This window comes from Fukomys damarensis, unplaced genomic scaffold, assembly GCF_012274545.1.
Source record: "Fukomys damarensis isolate Sample0158 unplaced genomic scaffold, DMR_v1.0_HiC HiC_scaffold_10, whole genome shotgun sequence".
NCBI classification, from domain to species: Eukaryota; Metazoa; Chordata; class Mammalia; order Rodentia; family Bathyergidae; genus Fukomys; species Fukomys damarensis.
In genome coordinates, this window is record NW_022900922.1 from 8,066,463 (window position 1) to 8,080,078 (window position 13,616).

General features: G+C 41.8%; 1 long non-coding RNA gene across 2 annotated transcripts; it reads left to right on the forward strand.

Moving 5' to 3' along the window:
• Nucleotides 1-749: 749 nt before the first annotated feature.
• LOC104856373 lies at nt 750-7,712 on the forward strand. 2 transcript variants are annotated; one of them, XR_004516481.1, is made up of 3 exons: nt 750-2,387; nt 6,401-6,468; nt 7,485-7,712. It is a non-coding gene; the product is annotated as an uncharacterized LOC104856373 (long non-coding RNA). The 2 variants fall into 2 exon arrangements; XR_778618.2 differs by having other exon boundaries at nt 750-1,324.
• Nucleotides 7,713-13,616: the final 5,904 nt, after the last annotated feature.

Genomic DNA, 13,616 nt, shown 5'->3' on the forward strand with positions numbered 1-13,616 from the left:
TGAGTTCGATCCCCGGTACCACAAAAAAAAAAGAATAAGGGACTGAAATCAGGTGTGGTGGCTCATGCCTGTAATCTTAGCACTAGGGAGACTGAGGCAGGAGGACTGTAGCCTGTGCTACATAGAGTTCAAGGCCATCTGAACTGCACACCTCAAAATACCTTCTCAAAAAAATAAAAAAGAATAAGGAACTAAAGTCTCCGTGGGGGGATGAGGGAGGTAGGCTGCAGGAGACAGAGCTGGGTGGAGAGGAGATGACGAAATGAAGACTTTAAAAATTGTACTTTGGAGAAAACTGCAGCTTTCAAGAAACACCCAGCTTTTTGTTGGTGTTTTTTTTTTTTTTTTTTTTTTTTTTTTTCCCTTCTCCCAAAAGAGCAAATCTGGGCAGCTTCCTCAGCTACTCCTGGGTCTGCCCATTCACACTCCCTTTCCCTTGCAGGTGGTCCTCTCTCACCCACGAATAGACCACCCTTTTGGGATTTTCCATGTGAATGCACCGTTGTCTCACTGAGCCATCCTCTCCTACCCACTGGACAAGACTATCATTGCATTCCATAAAACCCCACCACCCAAAGCACGTGAAGGATCCCGTTTCCAACTGTGGTGTCTCCTTTCTCTGTGCACCCGCATTCTGCTCTGGAGTGAGTCTTATGTCTGCCTGTAATGGAGCCTTCTCTTTTTTTTTTTTTGGTACCAGGGATCAAACTCAGGACCTTGCATTTGCAGGGTAGGCAGCAGGGCCATCACTGAGCTAAATCCCTAGCCCTTCTAATGGAACCTTCTTGTACCTCTTTAAAAAAAAGATTGAACAGAATTTGGATATAAAAAGGGGGTCAAACCAAAGGAGGGACTTAAAAATAAAGTTATACTTATTTACTTTGAATTAAGAAATGCACTGTCTCCCTGGAATATTGGTCAGTGTTGTAGGCAGAATAATGGTCCCCCAAAGACATTCATGTCCTGATGCTCAGAACCTTACCATGGTGAGAGAAATGAAGCTGCAGATGGAATTGAAGTTTCTGATCACTCCAGCAAAAGGACTTCTTCATTATCCGGGTGTGCCAACATACAACAGGGTCCTTGTACACTGGAAGAAGGACACAGAAAGTTTAGTATCAGGGTGATGCAATGTGATGAAGGACCCAGCCTGCCATTGCTGGCTTTAGAGACAGAAGAAGGGACCGTGAGCCAAGGGATGTAGGTGTCTTCCAGACGCGGATGAAGGCAAGGAAAGAGGTTCTTCCCTTTGCCATCCCGGAGGAACATAGTCTGTCACGTGACCTGGAGAGACCTATTTCAAATTTTTTTCAACCGAAGAGCGGTAAGATACTAAACTTATTTTATTTTAAACCAAGTTTGTAATTTGTTATAATAGCAATAGAAAACTAATACAGCAACCTACTTATTAGTTTAGAATATCAGCCAATATCTTTCCAAGGAAAAGTGGGCAAGATAATGACTCATAATCTGGAGAGACAGATATATATTAATTATATAAATAGTTCCTATACTGTGTATATGTACATCTTCAGGCCTAGATTTGTTGACTGCACAAAATGGAAAGGTTAAACACAAAAGGAAAATCCACTGTCTGAGGCTGGACTTTTTTATTTTCCTCTTCATTGTGAATCCTCTTGGGACCCAAAATGGTTTATATGGAAGTTCTTAGAAATTGAGTAGTTATGAATTCCTCTCCACCAAGTACTTGGGTTGGCTGCTAGCTCATCTCACCTTGATTTACCCCAAGGTGGGTCAGACTGCCATGTGTTCTTCTCAGAAAAATAAAAAAGAATATTTACTTTCTCACTGGCATTTGAAACAAAAGGACAGAGTTGTTGTTGCAAAGCCATGTGCTATCTGAGCGATAAATACAGTTCATTTGTTGAGGGAGGTAGGGGCAAGTAGCAACAGGCCCTTCTTGATGAATGTGACAGCAAGCAGAGACTCTTCAGATCTGCTGCTCTTGTGACTGTGGAATTCCATCTACCCCTTCTTATATTTTAAAATTTTCTTGGACTCTGATAGATTAAGCAACAACAGGCTGGGACAATGCTGGAACACTAAGATTATCACCATAGGAATCTGCCTGTGTATTTTCAATTGTAGGCAGCACTGCTTTCCAATCTAATTGCAATAATGTGAATGAACGCTGGAGGACCCTTCTTCAGGATTCAGAAAGAATGGCCAGATTTCTCCTGACCTAACCAGTTGCCTAACTGGTTACCAATACTTTCATATTCTATTTGGGGGTCTTTCCTTCCCACTCTTACTATAACCTCTGCCTGTCACCTAAATCTATAACTGACAGTTTCCAAATATCATCGGACTGCCTTCTCCAGAACGTACCATCTGGGAAATGCTTGTGTACCTCCTGGCAAAGAAAGGTAGGCTACTCTTGAGAATGTTCACCCTTGATCTGTACCTAGAGAACCCAGTTATTAAAGGATCTGTCACCTAAGAAATACTTCAAATATCTCGCCTTGCATTTGTCATGTATTTCTGTGGTTTACAGCTCACTGCTAAGAAAATCAAACTCCAGAACCATCAGTTTCCTCAGAGCTACTAGAGCAAAAGGGAGAGGGAGTGTCTGAGCAGTCTGAGACAATCAGACAGGTTCAAGGTTCCCAAGTCCAGCCCTTCTGCACTGTCCCTGCCACTCCTGCAGTGGGAGGAGGGCACACTGCCAGGCTGCTACTTGGTCCTGAAGCAGCTCTGGACACCTGTAGCACATCATGGCCCCACACGTGTTCCTGGAATGCTGTTCTGCTCCCTTGTTCTGTTCTCTGAGAGGTGCTTATTACCAACAGCACGGCTGTAAGAACACACCTACTGTGGTGGAGGAGCATCTGGTCCCTGAAAAGGGGGAAGCTAGTGCATGTGTCTTGGCAGAGCTACTCCCAGGATGTGGACAGAAAGCACACAGCCACACTTATGAATCCTGAAAGCCTTTTGTGATGAGGAAGCAGGTAGAATCCAGGTAGAAAAGGGAAATTCCTGCCTCTGCCACAGCACCCCTAACCTTTCCTGCTTTTTGAGTTAGTAACAGAGCCAGGCAAACAGTTACTGAAAATCGAGAGGGCTCCCAGCCCAGCTAAGTCAACTCAGTTCTCATTAAGTTTCTAACACTGAGTTCATTATGGACATTTTTCTTTCTGTACTATTGGAAGTGTCCCCCAGTGAGGATGTGTTGCTGCATGCCTTCAATACCAACCCTGAGAAAGCCTGAGGCAGGAGGATTGTAAGTTCAAGTCAGGCCTGGACATTTTAGCAATATCTTGTCTCAAAAGGAATGATATAAAAGGGCCAGGGATATAGCTCAGTGTAAAGGAGACCCTGGGGGGCTGGGTATTTAGTTCTGTGGTTCTGCTACCTGCCTGGAAAGCACAGGAACCCGAGTTTGATCCCCAGTACCAAAAAAAAAAAAAAAAAAAAAAAAAAAAAAAAAAAAAAAAAAAAGGAGGCCCTGGGTTCAGTCCCTATTACCAGGAAAAAAGATGGCCAGGCCCGATAGTTCATGCCTGTAATCTCAACATTCTGGGAGGCTGAACTAGAAGTTTGGCTCTGGCCTGGAGAAACTTAGCAGCTTGGCTGGGATGTAGATCAGTATTCAAGCCCTGGCTTCAACGCCCAGTATGACAACAGCAACAACCAAAACAAAGTGAAAAGTGAAACATCCCCCGACAAGGTTATGTTTGCGGCACAGAGTGAAGAATTTTGTGGGTTTTTTTTCCATATCTGATACCTGTTAATGTCTATATTTTAAAGATGATATATATCATGCCTATTATACAATACCTATATATCCAATACCTGTTTAAAATGATACAGAAGACACATCTAATATTTATTGTGGTAGATTTTTGAAGAGAAAACAAAATATGTGTAAAAAATCTATATGTGTAAATATAAATACAAGAGAAAACATCATGAATTTAATGAGAAAATGGCAGACACAGCATGGAGGGCCTCCCAAACGGAGGCTCAGGTCGGGGAGATCAGACAGTCTCCAAGACTGCTCCAGTGATGGGTACCGCAGCCCCAACAGTCTCAGTCCCAGCTGTGCGTCCAAGTCCTGATTCCCAGGCTGCACCCCAGCACAGCAGGGTAGATTTTAGCAGGTGGGGTCCAGGCACAATTTTCTAAAGCTGCTCAGGAGAATCCAATATGCAATACAAGCTTGGATGGTTCACAGAAAGGGATTTGGTTCGCAGTGGAAATTGCGGAGGTAAACAATACTGATTCCATCTGCATGACCCACTTGTGCTATCCCACTGTCCACATTCCCTTATGTCCCTTCCTGCCTCTCCGTCATCCCACACCCAGCCTTACCAACTGCAGTCTTCTTATGTGGGTGAAGACGGAGCTCTTCCTTCTTTGCCATCACCTTCATGCTAAGCTGGAGTGGTCCTGTCTGACGCCGGGACTGGGAGGTGGGGGGTGCTGAGCACTTGGCCCTCATGTGGCGAGCATGTAGTGAGCAGGGAATACAGAAACACATCTCTGTTGGGATATTACTGTAAAGAATGCGGAGTATCTCATTCATCATTTTTACATTGGTTACATAGTAACAATGTAGTTGTGGCAGACTAAATAAAATATATTAGTAGTTTTAATTTACACTTGTGTCTTTGTGTAAATGCTTAACAGATCCTTTAAGGTGACAACTGTACCTTGAGTTACATTCCCATGGGATGATGACTAAGACACTCACTACTGCTGACTAATATAACCTTCTCTGGGTCGGGTTTCTGCTTCCCTTCTCACTCTCCTGCACTCAAAATCTACTCAGAACAGATATGGTCACCTCACACTCCCTGCCTGTGGCCCCTGGGTCACTCCCGTCAGCAGCAGGATAAAATCTTGTCACATAACACAGACATGATGTGGCACCTGCTCCCTGTTTGCTTCTCTGACACTGCTTGTGGACGCCGTCCTGATGCAGTTGGCACGTGCCCTTCCCACACTTTCCTCCGCTTGGAATTTGCAGACGTTCCCTGTCTGTCAGGAAGAATTCTAACTCATCTTTCAGAGCTGCATCCTCTCTAGCCTGCACCTCTGGATCCAGGTACCCTATACACGCCCTCCTTGCACTGACCACATGCTCAGGATCATAACTGTTGTATATAGTATCTTCTCCATTACACATTTTTGCTCTTTGAAGGGAGGGAAGTAGCTGATTCACAGCATCATGATGAGTATTTTGTAGCAGTCAAAAGAAGTTGATTGTAGGAAAAAGTAAATGAGTCAAAGATACAACAGTGAAGACAGAATGAAAAACTTATTTATTTTGATAACCTACATTTGCATAATGGTACTCAGTTGTTACTAGGTATCAGGCATACATTGTGAGCAAACTCATTAGATATCTCCTTATGTAGTTGATATATTTTCAATGGCTTCTATTCATGTTTCATTCAATCATCCATCAACAAAAGGCACAGTCATAGATGAGGTACCCAAAAGGGCTCCCCCACCTGGGGCCATCCGAAGGTCAGTTTTATATATATGCTGATGTGCATGAGTGTGTGTGTGTAAGAAAGAGCGAGATCTCACTAGCACCACCTACCATGGTATTGCCCATGGTACTAAGGGCCAAATTAAAGGAAATGCTGCAAAATTCCTGATATGGCACAGAGCCACCATCTGTCAGGCCAAATAATGGTGACAATATGCTTGAGGTAGTGAGAAACATTGGGGTGTTTCAGGACTAATTCATAGATTTGAAATATTGGAAGAAATGATTATCAATTATAATGCAAAGCAATGAGAATTCTCTAAACAGTAGAGAAAGAATCACTAATACTTAAGGATAAGACAATAAGGCAGTCTGATTCTTCTCATTATCAAATATTATGAATTATTTCCTTCACCACAAGATTTTTATCTCTCCGTAGGATATATTTTCTTGCTATAAGAAACTTCTGAATACCACAGTTCATAAAACAAGCAAACAAATCTGTATTCATGCAATAATATAAAACTTTAAAATGTTAAAAAAGATTTTATCTATACCTGTTTTCCTAAGATTGTAGTGTTTTAGGAAAATCTGAATAGTTTCTCTTCAATTTAAGAGAATAAACTGTGAAATGAATGGTAAGGGCTATAATTAGGTACAAAATTCTTCACCAGATGTCAATGAACTCTTTCTCTGCACTTATTACACTTGTAATGGGCCCAGGGTGCTGCCCAAAATAGTCAATCTACCTTCATGGTCTCTGTCTTGAAATCAAATAAAAGGCTCTCCAAAGGGCTGCAAACACACTGTATATGCATTTATTTTTGTTTGCTACATTCTTCCAGAATTTCTATTTGAAAATAATATTGTTTGTGTTTGTGTGACCCTGAGAAGCAGGGGGAGGTGGGACTCACATCCTCTTCCTGTTCTGTTTATCTGCAGAGTAACCCTACCATCAGTGGGACCCAGCCTAGACTTCAGTTACCTCAGACAGAGCTGTGCAGAGGCAGGTAGGTGACACTAATGGTCTTTCAGGGTCTGAGTTGCTTAAGTCCTGGCTGTGATCACCATTTTTCAGCATCATTTGGGTGTGTTATGGTTCTTTCTCCTATGGGATACAAACTAGGAAGTACCCTAAGAGAAACTAGTTCCAATAATCCTCTGGGCAGGGAGTAGTCCCATGCCAACTACTCATGTTGGCATAAATGAGAGAACCTGAGACTCTCCCATTTCTCCTTAAAGCTAGTGTCAGATTTACTGTTTTAAAGATAAAAATGCGTATGCCACTTTAGAGAGGACCAGCACCTGTTCAGTGAGAAAGATGGGTAATAAGGTCCGTGGAGTACAAAGAGACCTCATCCAGGTGCCTCTTTCCCTAGACTCCATCAGACATGAAAGGTTTCCTCCTGTAAATCCCAACAACAACAAAAAACCACTCTACAGGCACAACATACAATAAGGAATCATTACAAAATGATCCATGTTATGGGTGCATTTTCAAAGCCCAGGTTGAATTTCTCTCTTAATGTTTCTTTCTTCTGCTCATTAGCTAATTGGCCTGGAATGTAATTGGACCCAGATCCTTGACTCAGGGCAAACATTACATGTTGTGTAGACCAAGAACCTGGACAGAGCCCAGAGGTCTGATTCCCCTGTGAGCTCTATGACTAGCCTGCCAAGGGCCATCCTCCTACTGGTGCCTTCTGCACCAGTGACAAGTGAGTCATAACAGAAGTCAGTGACACTTCATTAATTTAGGGTGCTCTTATATTGCACCTTCTGTACTCCAGGTCCTCTCCTGGGCATGAAAGATACAAATAGTAAAAAGTTGGGTGCATGGCTTGAGGTGTGCAGCACTTGTGTAGCACTCAGTGGTATAGCACTTGTCTAGCACATGTGAGGTCCTGAGTTTGATCCCTACCACCTCAAAAAACAAAAATGAAACAAATATGTGTTGGGAGAGTTCATAGTCTAATAGCTAATTTTAAAATAGTATTTTTCTGAATATGAAATATGTTTATTCTAGAAATACAGAAAAGAATTAAGAAGAAATTAAAAATCATTTGTCACATCAACACCTAAAATAAACCACTGTTACAAATTTTCCCTGTGGAGCAGCTTGCGACCCTCTGGTAGGCCCACCTCTTCAGCCCAGCGCTATGAGTGCAGTGTTTGTGCCCTCCCGACCCTATGAACAAGAGAAAGAGGACTTCTCTGAGGCTCCTAGATGAAAATGGAAGCCCACTATAAAAGTGAAGAAAATCTGTGATAAAGGCACAGCACACCACCATGGTAAGTCAGAGGGACCAGCACCTCACATCAGAACCTGGTCTAACTTCAGGGGAAAGACAGCTGGAACCTGCAGTAGAACCTTGCAGAGTTCAACCCAGCAGGAGGTCGGAGATCTCAACTTGGGTCTTACAGACAGAAATCAGCCTGAACCTCAGGGGACAGCTGCTGGCCTGCTGAGACTAATTAGCTTGGACCTGCACACTCCTGCCTGTGCTGTCTATGGTGTCAACAGAGGCACACCCTGAAGGAGGCCCTCTCTTTGTATTTGAACTTTTTTTTATTTTCAAAGTAATATTTTTCTATTATCTTTAATCATTTAAACTTTTTATCTTTTTCTTTTCTCAAAATACTTTTCCTTTTTAAAAATCCTTTTCTTGGGTTGGGCATTTAGCTCAGCGGTTCGGTGTCCTGCCTTGCAAGCGGAGGGACCCGAGTTCAATCCCCAGTACCAAAAGAAATCCTTTTCTTATATTCTTTTCTTTCTCTCCCACCTTCATCGCCATTACGCTCCTGTTTTGTTCCTGTTCCTATCCTAATTTGAATTTATTTTCTTTCTTTTCCTTCTGTCAATTGCCATTAGTTTTTAAAGAAAGTGATTACAGTATCTAACCTCCCTATTGCTGTTAATTTGTTCTGTTCTTGTGTGTATTTTGTTCTGTCTTCTCCTCTTTTCAACAGCCCCCTAGAATTTGTGTGATCTTCCTGTGTCCTTTGACCTCACTTCTAACTTTTCTCTATCCTATCTATCCCTCCCTCCCCAACTCCTTCTAAATCCCCATCCTGAAGGGTAAAGTTGCTACATTGAAGAGTTTATAAACATATTTTGGGCTGGTCCTTGAGTTTGATTTAATTCACACAGTTAAAGGTGACAGATTAATAACTGCCACAAATTGTCACTTTCTAAACTGTGCTTGATGCTATTGTGTTGCTGATTGTATCACTTGGGCTAAGGTGCTTTGATTGATCTAATCAGTTGTCCTCCCTGGTATAATGAAAATGAGATTGCCTCAGTGTCATTAGAGACTCAAAACCTAAAGACCAGCTATACCTGGAAGATTAAAGTATTTAACCCAGGAATTAAACCAAGGACAGTACCAACAATAAAAATAAAAACGAGAAGACATTTAAACAAGACCGAAAGACAGACTTCCACCTCACCAAAGGTAAACTCTAGGGGAAATGAGGTGGAAAAGTCTGACAGTCAAAGTAAAAAAACAGATAAATGAGGCTCTAGAAAAATTCAAAACAAATCCGGACGTGATTGCTCATGCCTGCAATCCCAGCACTCGGGAGGCTGAGGCAGGAGGATCGCTATGAGTTTGAGACCAGCCTGGGCTACATAGTGAGTTCCAGGTCAGTCTCAGCTATATAGTGGGACCCTGTCTCATCAAAACAAAACAAACAAACAAATAAATAAAATATGAGCACTTGTCAGGAAAATCACAAAACAGGTGATACAAAAAATAATCCCAAAGCCTCTCTTACTTATCTACATGTCTGAAAGTTCATGGTATCTGCTCACACATTGAGGTTACCCCCCATAATATCAGACCAGGATTTGAGTTCAAGGTCATCTGTGTAAAAGTCCTGGGGGCATTTTCTGTTGCTAGCGATTTCCTGCTCCTCTTTCCAGAAAAACAGTTCTTACTTACCAAGGCCTTACCACATCCTGCAAACAACTAGGTCTCGCTGTGGCCTTTTCAGTGCCTCAAGCTCTGCTCAGCCTGTTCTAGAAATGGCAGGAATTTAGAATATTCATGAAGAGTCCTGGTGACTTCCGCCCTGCGTTGCCTTTGTTCAGTCAACACCACAAAAAAATCACAGAGCTAACAACATGGATATAATCAATCCCAGGAGACAGTTTAATTTCCTCTTCTTAAAGGTTTAACTTGCATCTCACCATTAGCTAAGTGGCTATCGAGTGTCACCTAAACATGGATGGACTCCTGTTTCAATAGGGTAAACATGACACAAATTGTTCCCATCTACTTTTGAATGCTTGAGATCGCTAACTCATAGGCCATTTTACATTATTATTTTACACAATATAATTGTGACTCGTGTCTGTATCCCTTGAGAATTTCCAAGCTATGAGTCTTGCAAGCTCACCTATTGGCTGATTATGATGACGGCTGTTAGCATCATCGTTATTAACGTTCACTCCGGGGACCAAGAAGGGTTTCTGCATGTTTTAATCTTGTCTACCTCCTGAAGCAGAGAATTAACTTACAATTCATTCCTAGAAGTCACCAACGTTCAGCATTTCTGGATATTACAAAATCCTGAGGGCTGGGGATGTAGCTCAGTGGTTCCACTGCCGACTCGCAAGTACAAGGGCGAGAGTTCGATCCCTGGTACCAAAAAAAAAAAAAAAAAAAAAAAAAAAAAAAAAAACTCCTGGATGTGAGATTGGTCAGAACCACTCATTCTTAAACATGATTCTTGGTTGCTTGTCCGCGAGTAGCATTGGCTTCACCTGAAACACTTGCGAATAAAAATTCTAAGATCTGGCTCCAAATTTATTACTTCACTTAAGCAATGAGTGCTAAAAATAAATCCTAGCCTGTTGATAAAATAGGGTTGCTAACTCTGAATTAAATACCCTCTCTGTGTCTTCTTCTTGGCCTCCGGCTGTCCACTGACAATGTGCTTAGCAAAATCCCACTCCAAGTTGGCAGGAATTCCAGTCCTCCTGCGCACATGCTAACTTTTAGCACCGCTTTGGTAAACATCTGTCCTCTCCACACTGTTTGTGGCATGGAAGACAAGTTTCCCTCATCAGATATAGGTGCTGTATTTTTGTACTCAGGCTGTCATGATGAAACATCATAGACTGGGCAGTTTAAACAACAAGAATTAATTTTTTCACAGTTCTGGAGGCTGAGAGTACAAGATCAAGGTGTCTGTGGGTTTGGTTTTTTCTCAGGTCTCCTTTCCTGGCCTTCAACTGTCTACTCCGTGTGTCCTCCCATGGTCTTTCCCCTGTACATGTGCTGTGGACTACTGAGCCATCTTCAGGGTCTTCTTTCCCTTCTCTTAAAGAATATTTCTAACCATATTAACTCTTTTGTTCTATCTTGCAGAACTCTAGAAATCTGATAGTAGTCCTTACTTTTAAATCATATATTTATTTTCCAGCTTGTACAAACTGGATGTAGAAGCATAAACACAGTCCCTTTGTACCATCTGCAACAAAAAATATAACCAATATGTACAATTACTCCATTTCAAATTTAAAAGGGATACAGACACCACTAATACTTTTATAAATGTATAGAGATACAAATAGTATCAAAAGTAGGAGGAGGTAACTAGTTAATTGTACATTCTGCACTCGATATCACAGAATAGATTGAGATTAGCAGCCCTATGTTCTACAACTGCTTAATGTTTAGATAACATTTGTGCAGCTGGTGACAGAGCTAGATTTCATTCTTTCTACATTCACAGGAAGTCCATAACCTATATAATAAAACTGGCAAATAATATAACAAGTAAAATTACAGAGTAGTTGATGATGTAATATATAAGCAAGCAGACAAATGCCTGTCATTTTTTTTTTTCTGATTCTGGTTCCTTAACAATTCCTTCTATAATTCATCTCTCTTTCTCTCTCTCATCAGCAAGAAAAAGCGAGGCCACACTCTCAAAACTTTGCTTAAAATCTCTTCTAAATACCCAAGTTTATCACGCACAAGCCTTACTTTCTATAAAACACTACAACATAATTTAGCTAGGTTGTTTGCCATCGTTGTTTTGTTTTTTTTAGGTTTTTTGAGACAGGGTCTCACTATGTAGTTGAGACTGACCTGGAACTCACCGTGTAGCCCAGGCTTGTCTCAAACTCACAGCGATCCTCTTGCCTCAGCCTCCCGAGTGCTGGGATTACAGGCGTGCGTCACCACACCAGGCCTGTTTGCCATTTTATAACAAGAATTTCTTCCATTTTCCAATAACTTGCTCCTTATTTTTGTCTGAGACCTTCCCAGAATTACCTATAATATCTAAATTCCTATTGATAGTTTGTTTAAGGCAATCTAAGGTTTTAACAACATGCAACTCAAAAGCTTATATATATTCCATAAACATAATCCTTGGAATGAATACATAGACAAACAGACAGACAGACAGACAGACAAAGAAGCAGAGACAGAAAGAGAAAGATTGGTTAGGGACAGAGGATTTAGCTCAGTGGTTCCATCATTCCATCACCTGCCTCTTAAACGCAGGGACCTGGTTTGATCCCTGGTGCCATGCCATTATGGAAACCATATATATTCCATAAACATAATCCTTGGAATGAATACATAGACAAACAGACAGACAGACAGACAGACAAAGAAGCAGAGACAGAAAGAGAAAGATTGGTTAGGGACAGAGGATTTAGCTCAGTGGTTCCATCATTCCATCACCTGCCTCTTAAACGCAGGGACCTGGTTTGATCCCTGGTGCCATGCCATTATGGAAACCAGCAAGTCAAAGAAAGAGAGAGAGAGAGGGAGAGAGAGGGAGGGCGGGGGGAGGGAGAGAGGGATTGCTTCATGTCATTATGGAAACCAGCAAGTCCAAAAATTGTTTGTTTGTTTTGTTTGCTTATTTTTTTGAAACAGGGTCTCACTATATAGTTGAGACTGACCTGGAACTCATTATTTAGCCCAGGCTGGCCTCGAACTCAGCAATCCTCCTGCCTCAGCCTCCCGAGTGCTGGGATTACAGGCGTGTGCCACCACACCCTGCCAAAAACTGTGATTTAAATCCAAAGGCCATCTGCTGGTTGGATTCCTTTTTGGTGAGGGAGGCCAGTAATTTACCCTATTTCAAATCTTCAACTGATTAGTTAAGATTCATCTGCATTGTGGGAGGCAACCTGCTTTACTCAGGCTGCCAATTTAAATGTTGGTGCACTCTAAAAAACAAAAACAAGTGGGGCATGGTGGCTCACGCCTGTAATCCCAGCACTTGGGAGGCTGAGGCAGGAGGATCCCTGAGTTCAAGACCAGCCTGGGCTACATAGTGAGTTCCAGGTCAGTCTCAACTATGTAGTAAGACCCTGTCTCAAAAAAACAAAAACAAACAAACAAAAACCCTCATAGAAACATCCAGAATAATGTTTGACTACACACTTGGCCCAGGTAACTTGACACATAAAACTAATATTTACCTCCACCACACCACTCTTTCATTTCTTTATTTTTCTTATCATCATTATCATAGCTGTTTTCTCATTAACCCAAAAGAAGACTAGGAAGCATTGGGGGTGGGTACAGGGAGCTGAACACACCCCATTCCAGATACATAAGGCTGCCTACCAAGGCAGCTACACTGTAGGACGGCCACTGAGGAGACAGGTAGTGTAGCTTTACTCCCAGATGGAAGTGCAGAGCAAGGCAGTTCTGAGGCCCTTTCCATTCTTGTGACTGTTTTTTTACTCCTGTGATTTTTAAGGAGTAGCAATAAACAATTGGCTAAAATGGTTGGGATCCATTTATCCTCCTCTAGGTGAGCGTGGTCAGCGAAGCCAATAGCAGAATCCAAATGTTCTTACTAGGAAAATCAAGGAAATATGTGCTAAATCTTTGGCCAAGCTATGCAGTAGTCAAAGTTTTTACTTCCCATCCTGTAAAGTTTGGGGTACTCTATAAATTATGAAAGCCTAGTTTGGGGGGGTATTTGGATGGTGGCTCCAATTATTATGTGCCAGGCACTGTTTCATTGCTTTACAGTTTTTTTTCCAATAGTAGGAATTAAACCTAGGAGGATTGCTGGGAGTTTGAGACCAGCCTAGTCTACATAGTGAGTTCCAGGTCAGTCTCTACATAGTGAGACACTGTCTCAAACAAACAAACAAACAAACTATATATATATA